This window comes from Cherax quadricarinatus, chromosome 6 (assembly GCF_038502225.1).
Source record: "Cherax quadricarinatus isolate ZL_2023a chromosome 6, ASM3850222v1, whole genome shotgun sequence".
Taxonomy (NCBI): Eukaryota; Metazoa; Arthropoda; class Malacostraca; order Decapoda; family Parastacidae; genus Cherax; species Cherax quadricarinatus.
Window position 1 is genome coordinate 48,945,374 of NC_091297.1, and position 25,000 is coordinate 48,970,373.

The 25,000-nt window shown below is 46.4% G+C and overlaps 1 protein-coding gene across 2 annotated transcripts in view; it reads right to left on the reverse strand.

Moving 5' to 3' along the window:
* LOC128689013 (uncharacterized) overlaps positions 1 to 25,000 on the reverse strand; it is a 201,899-nt gene that overhangs the window by 119,973 nt on the left and 56,926 nt on the right. Inside the window, exon 4 of one of the 2 annotated variants that reach the window (XM_070082096.1) lies at positions 2,263 to 2,419. The exons of the other annotated variant lie outside the window; for it this stretch is intronic. The gene's annotated coding sequence lies outside the window, so the exon portion shown is untranslated. The remainder of the gene's footprint in view (positions 1 to 2,262; positions 2,420 to 25,000) is intronic. 2 annotated transcript variants of the gene reach the window in all.

Genomic DNA, 25,000 nt, shown 5'->3' on the forward strand with positions numbered 1-25,000 from the left:
AGCAACCTGGAGGGTTAACATGACCTGGACCTGACACTCTCAACAAGCAACCTGGAGGGTTAACATGACCTGGACCTGACACTCTCAACAAGCAACCTGGAGGGTTAACATGACCTGGACCTGACACTCTCAACAAGCAACCTAGAGGGTTAACATGACCTGTACCTGACACTCTCAACAAGCAACCTGGAGGGTTAACATGACCTGGACCTGACACTCTCAACAAGCAACCTGGAGGGTTAACATGACCTGGACCTGACACTCTCAACAAGCAACCTGGAGGGTTAACATGACCTGGACCTGACACTCTCAACAAGCAACCTGGAGGGTTAACATGACCTGGACCTGACACTCTCAACAAGCAACCTGGAGGGTTAACATGACCTGGACCTGACACTCTCAACAAGCAACCTGGAGGGTTAACATGACCTGGACCTGACACTCTCAACAAGCAACCTGGAGGGTTAACATGACCTGGACCTGACACTCTCAACAAGCAACCTGGAGGGTTAACATGACCTGGACCTGACACTCTCAACAAGCAACCTGGAGAGTTAACATGACCTGGACCTGACACTCTCAACAAGCAACCTGGAGGGTTAACATGACCTGGACCTGACACTCTCAACAAGCAACCTGGTGAGTTAACATGACCTGGACCTGACTCAACAAGCAACCTGGAGGGTTAACATGACCTGGACCTGACTCAACAAGCAACCTGGAGGGTTAACATGACCTGGACCTGACTCAACAAGCAACCTGGAGGGTTAACATGACCTGGACCTGACTCAACAAGCAACCTGGAGGGTTAACATGACCTGGACCTGACTCAACAAGCAACCTGGAGGGTTAACATGACCTGGACCTGACTCAACAAGCAACCTGGAGGGTTAACATGACCTGGACCTGACTCAACAAGCAACCTGGAGGGTTAACATGACCTGGACCTGACTCAACAAGCAACCTGGAGGGTTAACATGACCTGGACCTGACTCAACAAGCAACCTGGAGGGTTAACATGACCTGGACCTGACTCAACAAGCAACCTGGAGGGTTAACATGACCTGGATCTGACACTCTCAACTCGCTGCTTCAAATTTCTGACAAGCAAAATACAAAACCAAAATTCTTACTGAATTGTTTATTTTTTTCTGCTAAGACTGAGTAATTTATATATTTTGTGAACTTCAGCCAAGTGGAGAATTTATTTTAGCATAAATCTGAATATATACATTTTTTTACTAATCACTAGACTACTTTGGTTTCAACTAATCAACAATATAATGTGAACTCAGTATATGTTGAGGCTAATTCACTCCTTTGATTTATGTTATTAAAAATTTGGAGATGGAGTGCGAGGGATGGAATATATTTCATTTGAGTTGCACAAGCTAATAAAAGTTAGACAACCCGGAAATAGAGCTTTAAATGTAAACAATATAATAATAATAATAATAATAATAATAATAATAATAATAATAATAATAATAATACAATAATAATATAATAATAATAATAGTAATTATTATTATTATTATTAATTATTATTATTATTTCATGTTAAGCGCAAAACCCATGTAGATCATTCAGCGTTAGACGTGATGGATGCTTGATCCTCCGTCTGCTGAGCGTCAGACTGATGCGCTTCCTGTTTATACTCACCTAGCTGCCGTAAACACAATAGAGTTACTTCACATCAGTCAACAGAAAGCTGAGAGTGGAAGGTCGGCCTAAGATCAGGGACTTGAACCAATATGAAATTTAATAGGTAATTACCCAAAAGAACTTAATTCGCATGAAAGCTGAAAGTTATCAGATGAAGACCCATCAACAACATGAGGGTTGAAGACCCATCAACAACATGAGGGTTGAAGAAGTGAGACACTTACGCAACTTGTGGGGATCTTTAATAAAGATTCCCATATGTTGTATAAGTTTCTCAATTCTTCAACTTGTCGGTTTTCAAAACCATTCATCACAACATGAGGGTTGTTAAGGTGGCAGTCCACTTAAACACTGACGCCAAGGTTACTGCAGTCCTTAAAATAAATTAAAGTCAGCTCTTGGTGTATATAAACTAAGATATATACATCTTTCAGTGTAAACACTGAGATGGATATTCACTTGCATATACTGTGAGATATTTTAATGACAAATACACACTTCACGGTACACATACACGGTGTACATACACTGTACACATAAACTGACAGTTGAGAGGTGAACATACACAATGATAAACACATCTGTTAGAGTACTTACACTGTTGGAATGCAAGAACCACTGATGCTGTAACTCTGCACAGAGCCCCTTGCTTCACCCGAACAGGTTGCACCCGGTTTCTTGGCCAGGCCTTGCAGAGGTGGTGTGATCCAGTGAACTTTCCTTGGCCTAGCTCAGACTCCAGTACAACCTGGGCCTGGAGGAAATAACCGGAAGCCTGGGGGTTAGAGTGGCTCCCAGTGGAGATAAATGGTATCAAATACCGACATGGTAAAAAAAATAAGACACTCTGTGTGTGAAACAGTAGTCAATAAAGGATCACATAATATTGCATTTGTGTCTATTTCTCCACAGTGGTTCCCACTTGGGAAGACTCAACAGACGAATTGTTTTTCTCGGCTTTTTTTTTTTTTTGTGAGGAGCAGTGCTTGCATGGACGACCCTTGTGAACATGATAATGGTATGCAACACCGATAAGCTGATAAGTAAGACACATGTGCAGACAGTCATGTATATTTATTCCGAAACGTTTCGCCTACACAGTAAGCTTCTTCAGTCGAATACAGAGGGGGCAGCAGAAGTAGAGATGTAATAAATCCATCACCCTGGAAGACGTATCTTCTGGGATGAGGTCTCTCTTTTCTTCCTTGGCATTAAAACATCGCTTTCAATCTTCCTTTCATTGCTGCTGCTCCTTTTCCTACCATTTTTCCTCCTCTTTCTAATTTTCCTCTTACTTCGCCTATTTTTCCGTTCATCCACCTCGTCCTCCAAGATACAGCTGAGTGAATTACAGCTATCCGTTTTATTTTTCTGTGCCGCTGTTATATGCCATTTCTCTTTATGCTGAGAAACATGTTAAATTGAAACGTTTTAGGATTCCCAGCTTCAAGACTTTCCATAAGTGTGGCGACGGAGCAGACACACGGTGCGTGCCCCTGCCAGTAGTATTAACCTGGCAACCACCACGACAACACACCCATGCACGACCTCTCCAGGAAGCAACCTACCACCCCTCCCGTCCCTCCCAATATATACCGTCAGCTGATAAGTAAGACACATGAGCAACAGTTAGGTATCTTCCGAAATGCCTCTCCTTCACAGTACGCTTCTTCAGTCGAATACAGAGGAAGCTTTAAATACTGTCAAAAATGAGGCACATAAAATCATGACGACAGAAGAGGCGGGGCCACTAGTAGAAGTAGGAATGTAATAACTGAGAGGCAGTGTAGCAAACCCCCTGGGAAGGTCCTTCTCACTTGTAACTAGTGGTCGGGCAATAAAGTTGTGGAAGATGTTCTCTGTACCAAGATACCGTTGTACTGCAGTGTCTGACAGTGTGAATGTGATAATGGTATACGATACCGACAATGTGATATACATCTACCGCTTCTGCTGCATCCTCCATTAGACTGAAGAAGTCTACAGTGTAGGCGAAACGTTTTAGAATAAAGATACCTAACTGTTGTACATGTGTCTCATCAACTTGTCGGTATTGCATACCACTGTCATATTCACATCCACCGTCAGTATCTACATTATCTCATTCAGGTATTGTTATCAAAAGTACCTACGAGGAAACCGATTGTATTCCATCAACAATGATTATGGATCACAAATACAGACGTAACACAAACTTCCAGAGTAACGCTCGCTTATCAACAGAGACGACCAACAACAATTAATGAACTAAAATGAAGACCAGCTCACCATCACTGAACCAGAAATAAACAGGAGACTTTAAAAGCCTCCTGATATAGAGGAAAGTGATGGTGATTCAGAAGACAGTAGGTTGAAACATCACTACCACACTGGCCTACATGATGCTGGATACGTTTCGTCATCCTTGAGACACTGCCCTCAGGTAACTTATAATCTCACTAAAACTGCTCACCTGACCTCACCACATCTTAACCACTTGTCTTTGTGTTCATATATACCTGTGTTTTCTACCCTGTGTACAGTAGGAGTGATCAGGGTCCAGGTCTGGTACAAGTCCTCACTAAAATGCAACAAGTGTTTGCTTGTGCTTTATCCTTAGCTTGATGATATTTTATACTTGGCTTCAACCATCACCCAGTATACTAGACCTACTTTAGTGCTCCTTTAATTTTATTTTCGTGCGCGCATTTGTATGTGTGTGTGTACTCACCTATTTCTGGTTGTAGGGGTCGAGACTCACCTCCTGGCCCAGCCTCTTCACTGATCGCTACTAGTTTCTCTCTACTTGCTCCCTGAGCTTCATTATACCTCGTCTAAAAGCTATGTATGGTTCCTGCCTCCACTACATCACTTGCCAGACTATTCCACTTCCTGACAACTCTTTGACTGAAAAAATACTTCCTAACATCTCTTTGACTCGTCTGAGTCTTCAACTTCTAATTGTGACCCCTAGTTTCCGTGTCCCAACTCTGGAACATCCTGTCTCTGTCCACCTTATCTATTCCTCGCAGTATTTTGTGTGTCATTATCATGTCTCCCCTAACCTTCCTGTCCTCTAGAGTCATCAGGCCGATTTCCTTTAACCTTTCTTCGTAGGACATTCCCGTTAACTTTGGAACTAGCGTTTTTGCAAACCTTTGCACTTTCTCTAATTTCTTGACGTGCTTGACTAGATGTGGTTTCCAAATTGGTGCTGCATACTCCAGTATGGGTCTGACGTACACGGTGTACAGTGTCTTGAACGATTCCTTACTGAGGTATCGGAACGCTATTCTCAGGTTTGCCAGGCGCCCATATGCTGCAGCAGTTTTCTGGTTGATGTGTGTTTCTGGAGACGTGTTCGGTATTATACCCACCCCAAGCTCTTTCTCCTTGAGTGAAGTTCACAGTCTTAGGCCAACTAGCCTATACTCCATCTGCAGTCATCTTTGCTCTTCACCGATCTTCATGACTTTGCATTTGGCAGGCTGGACCACGTGTCCAGCCTGTCCAGGTCTCTTTGTAGTCCTGTCTGATCCTCATCTGATTTAATTCTCCTCATTAAATTCACATCATCTGCGAACTTCTGAGTTTATCCCTTCCATCATGTCATTCACATATACCAGAAATAGCACTGGTCCTAGGACTGACCCCTGTGGGACTCCGCTCGTCACAGGCGCCCATTGTGATACCTCATGACGTACTCGTTGTTGCCTCCCTGTCAGGTTTTGTCTGTTTCATTGCAGTGCCCTTACTGTTATAACGCGCCTGATCCTACAGCTTCTGCACTAATCTCTTGTGAGGAACTGTATCAAAGGCCTTCCTGCAGTCCACGAAAATGCAATCAACCCACCCCTCCTCTCGTGTCTTACTTCAGTTACCTTGTCATAAAGCTCAGGAAGGTTTGTGACACAGGATTTGCCTTCCATGAATCCGTGCTGGTTATCGTTGATTAACTTGTTTCGTTCCAGGTGCTCCACCACTCTCCTCTCGATAATCTTCTCCATCACTTTGCAAACTATACACGTCAGTGACACTGGTCTATGTGTGAGTGTGTGCGTACGTGCGTGTGTGTGTGTGTGTGTGTGTGTGTGTGTGTGTGTGTGTGTGTGTGTGTGTGTGTGTGTGTGTGTGTGTGTGTGTGTGTGTGTGTGTGTTTGTGTGTCTGTGTGTGTGCGTACGTGTGTGTGTGTGTGCGTGTGTGTGTGTGTGTGTGTGTGTGTGTGTGTGTGTGTGTGTGTGTGTGTGTGTGTGTGTGTGTGTGTGTGTGTGTGGTCTTCTGCTAAAACTGTCTTCCCTACTTCCAACTCGAACAGTCGCCGTCTAGTTGAATCCTCTCTAATACATAACTTTCCTTGTATGAACCTTAGCCCTGGCTTTGTCTCTGTAGATGCCTTCCTCTCCCACTACATTGTAAAATGCTCCAATCTTCAGAACACCCGTGACTTAACCTGAATCCTCATTTTTTCTTTTTCTCTTTCTTCTTCTTCCTCTTCCCCTTTCCTCTTTCCTTTTCTCCTCTGGGTTGTCTTTCTCTCTCCTGTCTCGTGTTTCTGTTCCTTCTTCATTTATTTCACCACTTCCCTTTCACGCACCTCTGTGCGCTTGCTCTCCCTCTGTGGGCATCTAGCTCTCTTGCAGTGCTCCCCTTCCTTTGTTTTTGACTGGCTCGTCCTTTTTATTTCCCACTTCTACCACTACCACTACTACTACCTCTTCTTCTTCTACTACTACTACAACTACTGATGAAATTAAGACACATGTGCGGCGTCTGGTTGTCTTTGTTGTGGACGTTTCGCCATCCAGTGGCTGGCTGGATGGCGAAACGTCTATGATGGGGATGCCCGGGTGTTGTGCATGTGTCTTAATTTCATCTTGTCGGTATTATATACAATTCTTGTACTACTACTACTACTACCACCACCTCTTCCTGCCTATATATACCCGTCCTGCTGCTCCTCTGGTTAGTGTGACTTTGTCAATGGTCCAAGTCGGACCGAAACGTCGTCGTAAGCTTCTCTCTTTTATGTGCGGGTTATTTGTGTATCGTTCCAGTCACGGTATTGTGCCTTTTTTGTTATTTCTCCAATGACTATGTTCTCCAGACTGAATTGTACCTACTATGTAGTCTCTTTCTCCAATCATGTCCATGCCTTCCATTTCCTCAAGTCCCCATCAGTTTTTTATGAGCAGTGCAACCCCTCTTCCCCTTCTACTCCTTCTATCTTTCCTCAGAATCTGATATCCCGGTGGGAAGATTGCATCTGTTATTGTCTCAGCGAGTTTCGTTTCTGTGACTGCTATGATGTCTGGGGATTTCTCGCTGATTCTTTCGTGCCACTGCTCATATTTATTCGTTATTCCGTCCGCATTTGTGTACCAAACCTTCAGCTTTTCTATCACTGTAGTCCTGGGAGAATATTGGGGTTGGGGGAGTGAGAGCCTTGGTGGGGGCCTACGGGGGGCTGTGGTGTGGGTGGGGTTTGTGATGAGAGGGGTGGGGTCAGAATGCCCATAGAGGGCAGCTGTTGAGGTGAGGTTTGTGATGTGGGGGTTGTTGGCAGAGGGAACAGTGTGTGGGTCCTGGTTTAGATTGCTCAGTTGCGTTGGGATTGTTGCGGTTGGAGTCCTTCTGCGGGAGTTTCTGCAGGGTGTGTTTGCCCTTCCTCCTGTGCCTGGGTCCTGCTCGTCTTCATCATTGCCTCTGGTTCCTCCTTGTGTCCCTGTACCCTCTCTTTCAGTGTAGTCCTTCCTTCTTGTGTTCTGTCGCGATCGAGGTATACTCTCTGGTACCCCAGTTTGTCCCTCAGTCGTGCTTTCTCTTGCAGGATCCTGGTTCCAGCTGATTCTTCTTTGAAAATTACTTTGACAAGCCGTATCCTTCAACTCGCAAACCACCCAATTCTCCGAAAATTTGTGTGTGTGTGTGTGTGTGTGTGTGTGTGTGTGTGTGTGTGTGTGTGTGTGTGTGTGTGTGTGTGTGTGTGTGTGTGTGTGTGTGTGTGTGTGTGTGTGTGTTTATGATAAATTTGGCCTTCGATCGAGAACGAGAAAGAATTATAGCCGTGAGAACCTCAAGTCAATTAATTTCATTAAGTTGGGGAGGATCTTGATGGAGCGTTGATTGTTTGGTGGATAGTGGTGAGGATAGTGGCGGGGTGAGTGGTGAGGATAGTGGAGGGGATAGTGGCAGTGTAAGTGGTGAGGATAGTGGTGGGGTGAGTGGTGAGGATAGTGGTGGGGTGAGTGGTGAGGATAGTGGCGGGGTGAGTGGTGAGGATAGTGGAGGGGATAGTGGCAGTGTAAGTGGTGAGGATAGTGGTGGGGTGAGTGGTGAGGATAGTGGTGGGGTGAGTGGTGAGGATAGTGGCGGGGTGAGTGGTGAGGATAGTGGAGGGGATAGTGGCAGTGTAAGTGGTGAGGATAGTGGTGGGGTGAGTGGTGAGGACAGTGGCGGGGTGAGTGGTGAGGATAGTGGAGGGGATAGTGGCAGTGTAAGTGGTGAGGATAGTGGTGGGGTGAGTGGTGAGGACAGTGGCGGGGGGAGTGGTGAGTATAGTGGCGGGGTGAGTGGTGAGGATAGTGGAGGGGATAGTGGCAGTGTAAGTGGTGAGGATAGTGGTGGGGTGAGTGGTGAGGATAGTGGCGGGGTGAGCGGTGAGGATAGTGGTGGGGAGAGTGGTGAGGATAGTGGTGGGGAGAGTGTGTAGGATAGTGGTGGGGAAAGTGTTGAGGATAGTGGGAGGGAGAGTGTTGAGGATACTGGTGGGGAGAGTGTTGTGGATAGTGGTAGGGAAAGTGGTGAGGATAGTGGTGGGAAGACTGTTCAGGATAGTGGTAGGGAGAGTATTGAAGATAGTGGTAGGGAGAGTGTTGAAGATAGTGGTGGGGAGAGTGTTGAAGATAGTGGTGGGGAGAGTGGTAGGGAGAGTGGTGAGGATAGTGGTGGGGAGAGTGTTGAGGATAGTGGTAGGGTAAGTGGTAGGAATAGTGGTTGGGAGAGTGTTGAGGATGGTGGTGGGGGGGAGTGGAAAGGATAGTGGTAGGGAGAGTTGTGAGGATAGTGGTACGGAGAGTGTTGAGGATAGTGGAGGGGAGAGTGTTGAGGATAATGGTGGGAAGACTGTTGAGGATAGTGGTGGGGAGAGTGTTGAGGATAGTGGTGGGGAGAGTGTTGAGGATAGTAGTGGGAAGACTGTTGAGGATAGGGGTGTGGAAGGTGGTGTGGATAGTGGTGGGAAGACTGTTGAGGATAGTGGTGGGGAGAGTGTTGAGGATAGTGGTGGGGAGAGTGTTGAGGATAGTTGTGGGAAGACTGTTGAGGATAGTGGCGTGGAGAGTGGTGGGAACACTGTTGAGGATAGTGGCGGGGAGAGTGGTGAGGATAGTGGTGGGGAGAGTGTTGAGGATAGTAGTGGGGAGAGTTGTGAGGAGAGTGGTGGAAAGGGTGTTGAGGATAATGGTGGGGAGAGTGGTTAGGATAGTGGTGGGGAGAGTCTTGAGGATAGTGGGGAGAGTGTTGAGGATAGTGGTGATTAGAGTGTTGAGGATAGTGGTGGGAAGAGTGTTGAGGATAGTGGCGGGGAGAGTATTGAGGATAGTAGTGGGGAGAGTGTTGGGGATAGTGGTGGGGAGAGTGTTGAGAATAGTGGTGGCGAGAGTGTTGAGGATAGTGTTGGGGAGAGTGTTGAGGACAGTTATGGGGAGAGTGTTGAGGATAGTGGTGGGAAGAGTGTTGAGGATAGTGGTGGGAAGAGTGTTGAGGATAGTGGTGGGGTGAGTGTTGAGGATAATAGTGGGGAGAGTGTTGAGGATAGTGGTGGGGAGAGTGGTGAGGATAGTGGTGGGAAGAGTGTTGAGAATAGTGGTGGGGAGAGTGGTGAGGAGAGTGGTGGGGAGAGTGTTGAGGATAGTGTTGGGGAGAGTGTTGAGGATAGTGGTGGGGAGAGTGTTGAGGATAGTTGTGGGGAGAGTGGTGAGGAGAGTGGTGGGAAGAGTGTTGAGGATAGTGAAGGGGAGAGTGTTGAGGTTAGTAGTGGGGAGAGTGTTGAGGATAATGGTGGGGAGTGTTGAGGATAGTAGTGGGAAAAATGTTGAGGATAGTGGTGGGAAGAGTGTTGAGGATAGTGGTGGGATGAGTGTTGAGGATAGTAGTGGGGAGAGCGTTGAGGATAGGAGTGGGGAGAGTGTTGAGGATAGTGGTGGGAAGAGTGTTGAGGATAGTAGTGGGAAGAATGTTGAGGATAGTGGTGGGAAGAGTGTTGAGGATAGTGGTGGGAAGAGTGTTGAGGTTAGTAGTGGGGAGAGTGTTGAGGATAGGAGTGGGGAGAGTGTTGAGGATAGTGGTTGGAAGAGTGTTGAGGATAGTGGTGGGAAGAGTGTTGAGGATAGTGGTGGGAAGAATGTTGAGGATAGTAGTGGGGAGAGTATTGAGGACATTGGTGGGAGAGTGTTGAGGGTAGTGGTGGGGAGACTGGTGTGGATAGTGGTGGGAACACTGTTGAGGATAGTGGTGGGGAGAGTGGTGAGGATAGTGGTGGGGAGGGTGTTGAGGATAGTGGTGGGGAGAGTGTTGAGGATAGTGGTGGGGAGACTGTTGAGGATAGTGGTGTGGAGAGTGGTGTGGATAGTGGTGGGAACACTGTTGAGGATAGTGGTGGGGAGAGTAGTGAGGATAGTGGTGGGGAGAGTGTTGAGGATAGTAGTGGGGAGAGTGGTGAGGAGAGTGGTGGGAAGAGTGTTGAGGATAGTGGTAGGGAGAGTGGTGAGGATAGTTGTGGGGAGAGTGTTGAGGATAGTGGTGGGGAGAGTGTTGAGGATAGTGGTGTGGAGAGTGTTGAGGTTAGTAGTGGGGAGAGTATTGAGGATAGTAGTTGGGAGAGTGTTGAGGAAATTGGTGGGGAGAGTGTTGAGGATAGTGGAGGTGAGAGTGTTGAGGATAGTAGTGGGGAGAGTGTTGAGGATAGTTGTGGGGAGACTGTTGAGGATAGTGGTGTGGAGAGTGGTGTGGATAGTGGTGGGAACACTGTTGAGGATAGTGGTGGGGAGAGTAGTGAGGATAGTGGTGGGGAGAGTGTTGAGGATAGTAGTGGGGAGAGTGGTGAGGAGAGTGGTGGGAAGAGTGTTGAGGATAGTGGTAGGGAGAGTGGTGAGGATAGTTGTGGGGAGAGTGTTGAGGATAGTGGTGGGGAGAGTGTTGAGGATAGTGGTGGGAAGACTGTTGAGGATATTGGTGGGGAGAGTGGCTAGGATAGTGGTGGGGAGAGTGTTGAGGTTAGTAGTGGGGAGAGTATTGAGGATAGTAGTTGGGAGAGTGTTGAGGAAATTGGTGGGGAGAGTGTTGAGGAAATTGGTGGGGAGAGTGTTGAGGATAGTGGTGGTGAGAGTGTTGAGAATAGTAGTGGGGAGAGTGTTGAGGATAGTTGTGGGGAGAGTGTTGAGGATTGTGGTGGGAAGAGTGTTGAGGATAGTGGTGTGGAGAGTATTGAGGATAGTAGTGGGGAAAGTGTTGAGAATAGTGGTGGGGAGAGTGTTAAGGATAGCGGTGGGGAGAGTGTTGAGGATAGTAGTGGAGAGAGTGTTGAGGATAGTTGTGGGGAGAGTGTTGAGGATAGTGGTGGGGAGAGTGTTGAGGATAGTAGTGGGAAGAGTGTTGAGGATAGTGGTGGGGAGAATGTTGAGGATAGTAGTGGGGAGAGTGTTGAGGATAGTAGTGGGAGAGTGTTGAGGGTAGTGGTGTAGAGAGTGTTGAGGAAAGTGGTGGGGAGAGTGTTGAGGATAGTGGTGGGGATAGTGTTGAGGATAATAGTGGGGAGAGTGGTAGGAAGAGTGTCGAGGATAGTGGTGGGGAGAGTGTTGAGGATAGTGGTGGGGAGAGTGTTGAGGATAGTGGTGGGGATAGTGTTGAGGATAATAGTGGGGAGAGTGGTGAGGAGAGTGGTAGGAAGAGTGTTGAGGATAGTGGTGGGGAGAGCGTTGAGGACAGTAGTGGGGAGAGTGTTGAGGATTGTGGTAGGGAGAGTGTTGATGATAGTGGTGGGAAGAGTGTTGAGAATAGTGGTGAGGAGAGTGTTGAGGATAGTGGTAGGGAGAGTGTTGAGGATAGTAGTGGGAGAGTGTTGAGGGTAGTGGTGTAGAGAGTGTTGAGGAAAGTGGTGGGGAGAGTGTTGAGGATAGTGGTGGGGAGAGTGTTGAGGATAATAGTGGGGAGTGTGTTGAAGATAGTTGTGGGGATAGTGTTGAGGATAGTGGTGGGAAGAGTGTTGAGGATAGTGGTGGGAACAGTGTTGAGGATAGTGGTGGGGAGAGTGTTGAGGATAATAGTGGGGAGTGTGTTGAAGATAGTTGTGGGAATAGTGTTGAGGATAGTGGTGGGGAGAGTGTTGAGGAGAGTTGTGGGAAGAGTGTTGAGGATAGTGGTGGGGAGAGTGTTGAGGATAGTGGTGGGGAGAGTGTTGAGGATAGTGGTGGGGAGAGTGTTGAGGATAGTAGTTGGGAGAGTGGTGAGGATAGTAGTGGGGAGAGTGGTGGGGAGAGTGGTGAGGAGAGTGGTGAGGAGAGTGGTGAGGAGAGTGGTGAGGAGAGTGGTGGGAATGAGTTTGTTGGAGCGGTGAGGTGGAACGTGTGTTGATACCTTAATAATGGCATTAAATCCCACCCTTCCCTAATTAGCTGCAAGCTAACCATTTATTTGTTCTATAAGCGGAATTACTGAGAACAAATAAAAACGAGAGGATGACAGCGTAATGAAAAAAATATATATAATCTGCTTGAGGTATATTGTACAAGACAATATGTATTTCCACCTTAGGTTAAACTGGAAGGGAACGTCTTCATGTTCACACGATTTGTTACGAGAATAATGGAAGGGGGAAATTATGTCATTATATAGTGTGTGGGAGTGTTGTGCGGGAAGTTGACGAGCTATATGTCCATGGTCGCTCCAGCACAACATTACCTGTCAGTGGGTAGTGAGAGGTACTCAGTGTAGAGAAAACACTTGCACTGGGACAACAATAACAACACAGAGCTCAATGTAAAGCTGTACCATGAGTTGATAAAGTTGGACAAAGCTCTACACAGAGCTAAACGTTGTCCCCATAAAAGCTGGCTTTGCCACCTGAGTCTGTTCTCTCCGCTGTTCTCGACAGCACGGCCTTTGGATAATGGATTTGTTTCCTCTCAGTTATTTGGTTGGTTAACGGTACATAAGTTCGTAACATTCTCACCATCGGTTAAGCATATTCTTATCTACGTTGAGGAGTAAAAAAAATCTTTCAGTGTATATACGCTGGCAGACATGCACCTCTCAGTGTATATACGCTGGCAGACATGCACCTCTCAGTGTATATACGCTGGCAGACATGCACCTCTCAGTGTACATACGCGGACAGACATGCACCTCTCAGTGTATATACGCGGACAGACATGCACCTCTCAGTGTATATACGCTGGCAGACATGCACCTCTCAGTGTATATACGCTGGCAGACATGCTCCTCTACTATACCCAGTATAGTAGACCTACTTTAGTGCTCCTTAATTTTATTTTCGTGCGCGCATGGGTATGTGTGTGTGTGTGTACTCACCTATTTGCGGTCACCTATTTGTGGCTGCAGGGGTCGAGACTCACTTCCTGGCCCCGCCTCTTCACTGAACGTTACTAGGTCCTTTCTCTCCCTGCTCCATGAGCTTTATCATACCTCGTCTTAAAGCTATGTATGGTTCCCGCCTCCACTACATCACTTGCTAGACTATTCCACTTCCTGACAACTCTATGACTGAAGAAATACTTCCTAACATCCCTTTGACTCATCTGAGTCTTGAACTTCCAAGTGTGACTACTTGTTTCTGTGTCCCATCTCTGGAACATTCTGTCTCTGTCCACCTTGTCTATTCCACATAGCATTTTGTATGTCGTTATCATGTCTCTCTAACCCTCCTGTCCTCCAGTGTCGTCAGGCCGATTTCCCTTAACCTTTCTTCGTAGGACATTGGCCTTAGCTCTGGAACTAACCTTGTCGCAAACCTTTGTACTTTCTCTAATTTCTTGACGTGCTTGACCCGGAGTGGGTACTAAACTGTGTGTGTGTGTGTGTGTGTGTGTGTGTGTGTGTGTGTGTGTGTGTGTGTGTGTGTGTGTGTGTGTGTGTGTGTGTGTACATGTGCGTGTGTGTGTGTGTGTGTGTGTGTGTGTGTGTACTCACCTAGTTGTACTCACCTAGTTGAGGTTGCAGGGGTCGAGTCCAAGCTCCTGGCCCCGCCTCTTCACTGGTCGCTACTACGTCACTCTCCCTGAACCATGAGCTTTATCGTACCTCTGCTTAAAGCTATGTATGGATCCTGCCTCCCCTACATCGCTTCCCAGACTATTCCACTTCCTGACTACTCTGTGGCTGAAGATATACTTCCTAACATCCCTGTGATTCATCTGTGTCTTTAGCTTCCAACTGTGTCCCCGTGTTGCTGTGTCCAGTCTCTGGAACATCCCGTCTTTGTCCACCTTGTCAATTCCTCTCAGCATTTTGTAAGTCGTTATCATGTCCCCCCTATCTCTCCTGTCCTCCAGTGTCATCAGGTTGATTTCCCTTAACCTCTCCTCGTAGGACATACCTCTTAGCTCTGGGACTAGTCTTGTTGCAAACCTTTGCACTTTCTCTAGTTTCTTTACATGTTTGGCTAGGTGTGGGTTCCAAACTGGTGCCGCATACTCCAATATGGACCTAACGTACACGGTGTACAGGGTCCTGAATGATTCCTTATTAAGATGTCGGAATGCTGTTCTGAGGTTAGCCAGGCGCCCATATGCTGCAGCCGTTATTTGGTTGATGTGCGCTTCAGGAGATGTGCCTGGTGTTATACTCACCCCAAGATCTTTTTCCTTGAGTGAGGTTTGTAGTCTCTGGCCCCCTAGACTGTACTCCGTCTGCGGTCTTCTTTGCCCTTCCCCAATCTTCATGACTTTGCACTTGGTGGGATTGAACTCCAGGAGCCAATTGCTGGACCAGGTCTGCAGCCTGTCCAGATCCCTTTGTAGTTCTGCCTGGTCTTCGATCGAATGAATTCTTCTCATCAACTTCACGTCATCTGCAAACAGGGACACTTCGGAGTTTATTCCTTCCGTCATGTCGTTTATAAATACCAGAGACAGCACTGGTCCTGGGACTGACCCCTGTTGGACCCTGCTGGTCACAGGTGCCCACTCTAACACCTCCCCACGTACCATTACTCGCTGCTGTCTTCCTGACAAGTATTCCCTGATCCATTGTAGTGCCTTCCCTGTTATCCCTGCTTCGTCCTCCAGTTTTTGCACTAATCTCTTGTGTGGTACTGTGTCAAACGCCTTCTTGCAGTCCAAGAAAATGCAATCCACCCATCCCTCTCTCTCTTGTCTTACTGCTGTCACCATGTCATAGAACTCCAGTAGGTTTGTGACACAGGATTTCCCGTCCCTGAAACCATGTTGGCTGCTGTTGATGAGATCATTCCTTTCTAGGTGTTCCACCACTCTTCTCCTGACAATCTTCTCCATGACTTTGCATACTATACATGTCAGTGACACTGGTCTGTAGTTTAGTGCTTCATGTCTGTCTCCTTTTTTAAAGATTGGGACTACATTTGCTGTCTTCCATGCCTCAGGCAATCTCCCTGTTTCGATAGATGTATTGAATATTGTTGTTAGGGGTACACATAGCGCCTCTGCTCCCTCTCTCAGGACCCATGGAGAGATGTTATCTGGCCCCATTGCCTTTGAGGTATCTAGCTCACTCAGAAGCCTCTTCACTTCTTCCTCGGTTGTGTGTATTGTGTCCAGCACCTGGTGATGTGCCCCACCTCTCCGTCTTTCTGGAGCCCCTTCTGTCTCCTCTGTGAACACTTCTTTGAATCTCTTGTTGAGTTCCTCACATACTTCACTGTCATTTCTTGTTGTCTCTCGTCCTTCCTTCCTTAGCCTGATTACCTGGTCATTGACTGTCGTTTTCCTCCTGATGTGGCTGTACAACAGCTTCGGGTCAGATTTGGTTTTCGCTGCTATGTCGTTTTCATATTGTCGTTGGGCCTCCCTTCTTATCTGTGCACATTCGTTTCTGGGTCTACGACTGCTCTCCTTATTTTCCTGGGTCCTTTGCCTTCTATACTTCTTCCATTCCCTAGCACACTTGGTTTTTGCCTCCCTGCACCTTTGGGTGAACCATGGGCTTATCCTGGCTTTTTCATTATTCCTGTTACCCTTGGGTACAAACCTCTCCTCAGCCTCCTTGCACAGTGTTGCTACATATTCCATCATCTCATTAACTGTGTGTGTGTGTGTGTGTGTGTGTGTGTGTATCCAAGGATCACGATCAAGACTGACCTATCAGGTCCCATTGAATTTACAAACTACGAAGCGTTATCCTGCCTCAGTTAGGATAACTAACCCTAGAACTTACAATATACTACTTAATTATAATTACGCCATATAATTTTAAGTAATTACACATAATTTAGAAACTTGGGGTACCTACTTACTGCTAGATGAGCACGGACAGAAGGTGTAAAATGACTCGTACATCTCTCTCTAACTCAGAATCTATCTGGAGTCACTTCGCTTGAGAGCCACGAGCTGTACCATTGAACGACGACAGACTACTGAAGCCTCTTTATCCATTCTAAATATCTTGTGTCTGATTTTTTATTTCTATATTCATGAGCACAACAAAGAGAGAGAGAGAGAGAGAGAGAGAGAGAGAGAGAGAGAGAGAGAGAGAGAGAGAGAGAGAGAGAGAGAGAGAGATTCGGATCGACATCCCCGTGGGAAACTGGTGGGATTTATTTACGTGGGAAATATGGGTGTGGTGGCGTGGTGGAGTGTGGAAGTGGAGGGGAGGCGAGGGAGACTGATGAGTTCCATGATAAGTTGCGGCGTCAGGTTCATCATTACTCACCAACATTTATAAAAAATACATCAGGAAATTAATTTAAACACAGATCCTGACATTAATAAAATACATACAGCATTTAAGGTTCAGTTCTTCACGGGTAAAGTAAGTAAAGACAGCCTTGCTGACTATGTGCTGAGTGTCAGCACCATCTGAATGAGGCAGTGTAATGCCCTGTCAGCAGACGAGAATAATGTTTCCTGCCACATGTCAACACCATCAGCTGTCGTCAGCTGGTGTATGCTGATGACAGCTTTTTAAAAAAATGGGCAGGAAGCTCCTGGGACTCACCACTAAGTATACTATCTATCACCGCTGGGAGCCGGGTGCTGCTCCAGTAAGATGCAGCAAGTGGCTGCTGGAACTTCAAATGGAAGACCGAGTGACTGTGGCTCCCTAACATAAGGGTCGGTGGCGGCTCATTACACTGAACAAGTGTTAACTGACACCTGACGAGCGGGTATAAATACTCTCATCTGTCTTACATTACTTAGATCTTATCTATACTATGAGAGTACCTTTGTTGAAGACTGTAACGCCAGCTGATGATCAAGTATTTAATGGTAGGTTATGTATCATTGCTACTATTATTTTGTGTGTTCAGACATTAGTTTCCCTTTATAACACGGAAATCCCCCTGTTTCCAGATTTTCCATTTCTTCAAAACTCCAGTGGTTTCTCACCATCAAGTGTTACTCCAGAAATTTACATTTTATTTCTCATTATTTGGTATCTTGGGAATATCACATTTTGTATTCCTGAGAGTTTCGTCTCTGTAATAGCCATTATATCAGGGTTTTCCTTTCCTAGAATTTCTTTCACGACTTCACTTTTAAGGTTGACTTCATCAACGTTTCCATACATTATTTCTGGAGATGCTTAACAACTCAGAACATCTATCTTGAGATTGATGGACTGAACACATTGATTCTAGGCTGAGGGACTGATTATCTAAACATTCTCCATATCTTCCTCCTTTCTTCTCTGTATTGGACGGAAGAAGCCTCTGGCCGGCGAAACGTTTAGTCAACAAAGATTCCCAAATGTGGCACACTAGCTTCCATGTTTCTTACCTCGTCAACAGACTTCTGTCCTTAAACTTACATATTTTCTTCGTCTCACTGACAAGTCCCTCTTCATCCATCAAGTGTGTGTGTGTGTGTGTGTGTGTGTGTGTGTGTGTGTGTGTGTGTGTGTGTGTGTGTGTGTGTGTGTGTGTGTGTGTGTGCGCGCGCGTGTGTGTGTGTGTGTGTGTGTGTACTCACCTAATTGTACTCACCTATTTGTGGTTGCAGGGGACGAGTCACAGCTCCTGGCCCCGCCTCTTCACTGATTGCTACTGGGTCCTCTCTCTCCCTGCTCCATGAGCTTTATCAAACCTCGTCTTAAAACTATGTATGGTTCCTGCCTCCACTATGTCACTTTCTAGGCTATTCCACTGGCTGACAACTCTATGACTGAAGAAATACTTCCTAACATCCCTTTGACTCATTTGAGTCTTCAGCTTCCAATTGTGACTTCTTGTTTCTGTGTCCCCTCCGTGGAACATCCTGTCTTCGTCCACCTTGTCTATTCCGCGCAGTATTTTATATGTCGTTATCATGTCTCTCCTGACTCTCCTGTCCTCCAGTGTTATCAGGCCGATTTCCCTTAACCTTTCTTTGTAGGACAATCCAATTAGCTCTGTGACTAGTCTTGTTGCAAATATTTGTACTTGCTCTAATTTCTTGACGTGCTTGACCAGGTGTGGATTCCAAACAGGTGCTGCATACTCCAGTATGGACCTGACGTAAATGGTGTACAGAGTCTTGAACGATTCCTTCCTGAGGTAACGGAACGCTATCCTTAGATTTGCCAGACGCCCATACACTGCAGCAGTTATCTGATTGATGTGCGCCTCAGGAGATGTGCTCGGTGTTATACTCACCCCAAGATCTTTCTCTTTGAGTGAGGTTTGTAGTCTTTGGCCACCTAGACTATATTGTGTCTGCAGTCGTCTTTGCCCTTCCCCAATCTTTATGACTTTGCATTTGGCAGGGTTAAATTCAATGAGCCAGTTGCTGGACCAGGCTTGTAGCCTGTCCAGGTATCTTTGTAGTCCTGCCTGATCCTTGACTGATTGATTCTCCTCATTAACTTCACATCATCTGCAAACAAGGACACCTCTTAGTCTATCCCTTCCGTTATGTCATTCACATATATCAAAAACAGCACAGGTCCTAGGACTGACCCCTGTGGAACGCCATTTGTCACAGGTGCCCTCTCTGGCACCTCGTCATGTACCATGACCCGTTGTTGCCTCCTTGTGAGGTATTCTCTGATCCATTGCAGTGCCTTTCCTGTTATGTGTGCTTGATTCTCTAGCTTTTTCAGTAACCTCTTGTGAGGAACTATGTCGAAGACCTTCTTGCAGTCCAAGAAAATGCAGTCTAACCATCCGTCTTTCTCTTGTCTTACTTCTGTCACCTTGTCATAAAACTCCAGTAAATTTATGACACAGGATTTCTCTTCCCTGAAACCGTGTTGGTTGTCGATTTACACTTGTTTCTTTCCAGGTGCTCCACCACTCTTCTCCTGATGATATTCTTCATGACTTTGCATGCTATGCATGTTAGTGACACAGGTCTGTAGTTTAATGCCTCATGTCTGTCTCCTTTTTAAAAAATGGGGACACATTTACCATATTCCATACCTCAGCGAGTTGCCTATTTTCAATGGATGCGTTTAAGATCTTTGTTAGTGGCCCACACAGCATCTCTGCTCCCTCTCTATGGACCCATGGAGAGATGTTGTCTTTTCCCACCGCCTTTGAGGTGTCAAGTTCACATAGCAGCTTCTTTGCCTCCTCCTTGGTTATGTGTACCTCATCCAGCAGTTGTTGGTGTACCTCCCTGTTCTGATTTCTTGGAGTCCTACTGGTTTCCACTGTAAATACTTCTTTAAATCTCGTGTTGAGCTCCTCACATACTTCTTGGTCGTTTCTTGTGAGCTCCCCATCATCCTTCCTCAGTCTGATTACCTGGTCCTTTACTGTTGTTTTCCTCCTGATATGGCTATACAACAGCTTCGGGTCAAACTTGACTTTCTATGCTATGTCATTTTCAAATTGTCGCTGAGCCTCCCTTCTTATCTGTGCATATTCATTTCTGGCTCTTCGGCTAATCTCTTTATATTCCTGGGTTCTTTGTCTTCCGTACCTTTTCCATTCTCTAGTACACCAAGTTTTTGCCTCCCTACACCTTTGGGTGAACCAAGGACTCGTTCTTGTCTTCCCATCATTTCTGTTTCCCCTGGGAACAAACCTCTCCTCTGCCTCCTTGCATTTTGTTGTCACATAGTCCGTCATTTCTTGTACTGGTTTTCCTGTCAGTTCTCTCTCCCACTGAAGGTCTTGTAGGGAGTTCCTCATGCCTGTGTAGTCGCCCCTTTTGTAGTTTGGTTTTCCCATCCTATTCCTGCTACTCTCTCCAATTGTAGCTCAACTATGTAGTCAAAGCACAGAACCACATAATCACTAGCTGCTAGGAGCCTTTGGTACATCATATCCTCGATGTCCGAACTACTCAAGGTGAGGGTGAGTACAAGGTCTAGTCTTGCTGGATAAGATAAGATAAGATTTCGTTCGGATTTTTAACCCCGGAGGGTTAGCCACCCAGGATAACCCAAGAAAGTCAGTGCGTCATCGAGGACTGTCTAACTTATTTCCATTGGGGTCCTTAATCTTGTCCCCCAGGATGCGACCCACACCAGTCGACTAACACCCAGGTACCTATTTGCTGCTAGGTGAACAGGACAATAGGTGTAAGGAAACGTGTCGGAATTTCCACCCGCCGGGAATCGAACCCGGGCCCTCCGTGTGTGAAGCGGGAGCTTTAGCCACCAGACCACCGGGCCACCTTTCTCTCTGGTAGTGTCTCTAGCAGGTTGATGCATGATGTTTTTGCATTACCACATCCATCATCATGGCTCTCCATGTTTTCGGACCCCCATGGGGCTCCAGGTTTTCCCAGTCAATAATCTTATGATCGAAATCACCCATAACTAGTAACTTTGCTTCCCCCACGTGAGCTCTTCTGGCCATCTCGGCTAGTTTGTCGACCATTGCTCTGTTGCTCTCGTTGTATTCTTCTCTTGGTCTCCTGCAGTTTTGTGGCGGGTTGTACATTACTGCAATAACCACCTTATGGCCCTCAGACTGGATTGTTCCTACTAAGTAGTCCCTTTCGCCCATGCCATCCATTTCTTCCATTTTCTCAAATCCCCACTGGTTTTTAATGAGCAGTGCAACTCCTTCTCCCCCTCTCCTCCCTCTGTCTTTCCTGAGGATTTGATATCCGGGTGGAAAGATTGCGTCTGTTATCCTGATGAGTTTTGTTTCTGTGAGTGTTATTATGTCTGGGGATATATCCTTGATTCTTTCATGCCACTCCTCATACTTATTTGTTATTCCATCTGCATTTGTATACCACACCTTCAACTTCTTTTCTAAAACTGTGGTCTGGGGGGTACATTGGGGTTGGGGAAGTGGGAGACCTGATAAGGAACTATGAGTGGCTGCTGTTGGGGTGAATATGGCATTGGATATGGCATGTGTGTTTTGGGTTAGAATGTTTGGTTGCATTGGGGTAGTCCTGGTTGGGGACTTCTGTAGGTAGTTGTGATGGAGGTTGTATTTGATCTTCCTCCTGAGTCTGGGCTCTCCTGACCATCTCCATCTTCTCCTCTCTTTCCTCCTTTCGCCTTTGTACCATCTCTTTCAGTTTCTGCCTTTCTTCTTGTGTTCTGTCACAGTCGAGATACACCTTCCAGTACTCCGGCATATCCCTTAGTCTTGCTTTCTCCTGCAGGATCCTGTTCCAAGTCGATTCTGCCTTGAAAGTCACTTTCACTGGCCAGGTTCTTCTTCTTGTAAACTGCCCTATTCTCCAAAAATTTGCCAGCTGGGTCACGTCATCTTCTATTACTTTTATGATGCATTCGATTGCATTTTTCCCCTTGTTTTCTTGCATTGTAAGTTTCCCCTTCAACTTCCTGGAGCCCATAAACAAAGACTGACCTCTCCCTTTCTCCCACTGCATATCCCTATGTATCCACTGATTCTATTTAATTTCCTCCATTGCAGCTTTCCTTCCTTCAGTTTCTTCACTATCTATTGCCCTTAGGCCCAGTGGCCTGTCATTTTCCCTTCTCAGCTTTCCCTGGGCACTGTTGTAGTCTTTTAAGGCCTCCACATATAGCTTAGCGCTTTCATTTACTACAGTCCCCTCGATTGCTTCTGATGTGATTCTCTCTTCTTCCCAGGCTCCACAACGGTCTGATAGGGATTCAACATGCAATTTCACTCCTTCGTTCCCTATAGTCCCCTTGTTTATGACTGAGGTAGAGGTCTCTGATGTCATTCCCAAATTATTCTTTAGTTCTTTAGGCTGTTTCAGATTTTTCAGTTCCCCTTTTTAATCTCTGTATCCTAGCCTCTGCTGCTGTGACTTGCATCACCCACTTCTTGCTTTTCTCATCTATCCTCTCTTCCATTCTCATGCTAAGTTCTTCTAGTTTCTTTCCCCATTCATGTTCCCTTTTCATGAGCTCTGCTGCCCAATCTTCCTCTGCAGATTCATCCTCCAGTCCCTTGGTTTTCCTTCCTGCTCTCTGGCAACCCATTTTTTTTTGGTTGCCACAGAATGAAAAACTTATGTAATTCTGTGTTTGTTTTGTGGTGTGTTTGTCTGAGTGTGGGGGGGGGAGGGGAGGTACAGGAGGAAGCTGTAGACAGTGGCTAAATGGGAGAGAGATAGGGAGGAGGATTGAGGGGGGAATATGGGGAGTGAAGAGGAGGGAGAAGCAAAGGGGGAGAATGGGAGAGGGAGAGGGGGAAAGAGAGAGAGGTGGGGGAGAAGGAGGGTGAGAGAGAGAAGGGGGATCAGGGGAAGGAGTGAGAAATTGGGAGGGGGCAGAGGGGGAGTGTATGTGTGAGTCTGTATATGTGGGAATGTGTGTGTGTGTGTGTGTGGAACTATATGTGGGTTTATTAAGTGGTGTCTGAAAAGTAGGTGGAATTGTGCGTTGGAGTGTTATGTGGAGTCTTCAGTGTTCCCTTACCTGACCACACCCTCCTGTGATCTGACCCACACCCTCCTGTAACTTGCCCCACACCTACCTACTATTCTGCACCTCTATGCTTTTACTACCACCTAGGCTTATAGAAACCTGTCTCGCCTTATTCTATAAAGTACCAATTGCTATCCCTTATTGAGTGCTTGATCGCCCATTCTTTGTCGTAATAGGAGAGTTGGACCATTCACAATCAGCTTGGTGGTTAATTGGAAATCAAAACCCACACCCAACAACTACGCATAGGTGAATACAGTACTTGAAATACAGCCTGTAGCAGGCTGTAGATTGTCCAGCTCGATGAGATGTCCTGGTGTATATCCACCTCTGTTTCTTCTCGATATATATGTACCCTATTCACTATTTTTTTCATTGGTCACACATTTATTTCACTTTATTATCTTTCATGGGTGACACGTGGCAACGTCGCCTGGAGCACACTAGGCCTACCCACTCTGAATGCACCACCAAGTATCTATTTCTAGATCACTTATAAAATTGTGGCTCTCCCCACACTTATGTGGCTCATTGCAAATTGTAAAACGCTTCAAGGATTGTTCACGACCCTGACACACTTAGCGACCTTTACAGTACACTTGGGAAGCCCTCAAAAACACTTGTATTCGCAGAGCACGGAAGGCGTGACTCGTGCATGTGGTGTCCCTACTGTGTGTGTGTGTGTGTGTGTGTGTGTGTGTACTCACCTATTTGTACTCACCTATTTGTGGTTACAGGGGTCGAGTCATAGCTCCTGGCCCAGCCTCTTCACTGATTGTTACTGGGTCCTCTCTCTCCCTGCTCCATGAGCTTTATCAAGCCTCGTCTTAAAACTGCATATGGTTCCTGCCTCCACTACATCACTTTCTAGGCTGTTCCACTGCCTGACAACTCTATGACTGAAGAAATACCTCCTAACATCCCTTTGACTCATCTGAGTCAAAGGGATGTTAGGAGTGACCCCTTGTTTCTGTGTCCCATCTCTGGAACATCCTGTCTTTGTCCACCTTGTCTATTCTGCGTAATGTTTTATATGCAGTTATCATGTCTCCCTTGACCCTCCTGTCCTCCAGTGTCGTCAGGCCAATTTCCCTTAACCTTTCTTCGTAGGACAATCCCCTTAGCTCTGGGACTAGTCTTCTTGCAAACCTTTGCACTTTCTGTAATTTCTTGACGTGCTTGACCAGGTGTGGATTCCAAACTGGTGCTGCATACTCCAGTATGGGCCTGACGTAAATGGTGTACAGAGTCTTGAACGATTCTTTACTGAGGTATCAGAACGCTATCCTTAGGTTTGTCAGACGCCCGTATGCTGCAGCAGTTATCTGATTGTGCGCCTCAGGAGATGTGCTCTGTGTTATACTCACGCCAACGTCTTTTTCCTTGAGTGAGGTTTGCAGTCTTTGGCTACCTAGACTATACTGTGTTTGTGGTCTTCTTTGTCTTTCCCCGATCTTCATGACTTTGCATTTGGCAGGGTTAAATTCAAGGAGCCAGTTGCTGGACCAGGCTTGTAGCCTGTCCAAGTCGCTTTGTAGTCCTGCCTGATCCTCGACCGATTTAATTCTCCTCATTAACTTCACATCATCTGCAAACAAGGACACTTCTGAGTCTATCCCTTCCGGTATGTCATTCACATATACCAAAAACAGCACAGGTCCTAGGACTGACCACTCTGGAACCCCGCTTGTCACAGGCGCCCACTCTGACACCTCGTCACGTACCATGACTAGTTGTTGCCTCCCTGTCAGGTATTCTCTGATCCATTGCAGTGCCTTTCCTGTTATGTGTGCCTGATCTTCTAGCTTTTGAAGTAACCTCTTGTGAGGAACTATGTCGAAGGCCTTCTTGCAGTCCAAGAAAATGCAGTCTGTCCACCCCTCTCTCTCTTGTCTTACTTCTATCACCTTGTCATAAAACTCCAATAGGTTTGTGACAAAGGATTTTCCTTCCCTGAAACCATGCTGGTTGTCGATTATACACTTGTTTCTTTCCAGGTGCTCCACCACTTTCCTCTTGATGATCTTCTCCATGACTTTGCATACTATGCATGTTAGTGACACAGGTCTGTAGTTTAATGCCTCGTGTCTGTCTCCTTTTTTTAAAAATTGGGATTACATTTGCTATCTTCCATACCTCAGGGCGTTGCCCAGTGTCAATGGATGTGTTGTTAGTTGCACACACAGCATCTCTGCTCCCTCTCTAAGGACCCACAGAGAGATGTTGTCTGGTCCCACCTCCTTTGAGGTATCAAGTTCACATAGCAGCTACTTCACCTCCTCCTCGGTTATGTGTACCTCATCCAGCACTTGTTGGTGTACCTCCCTGTTA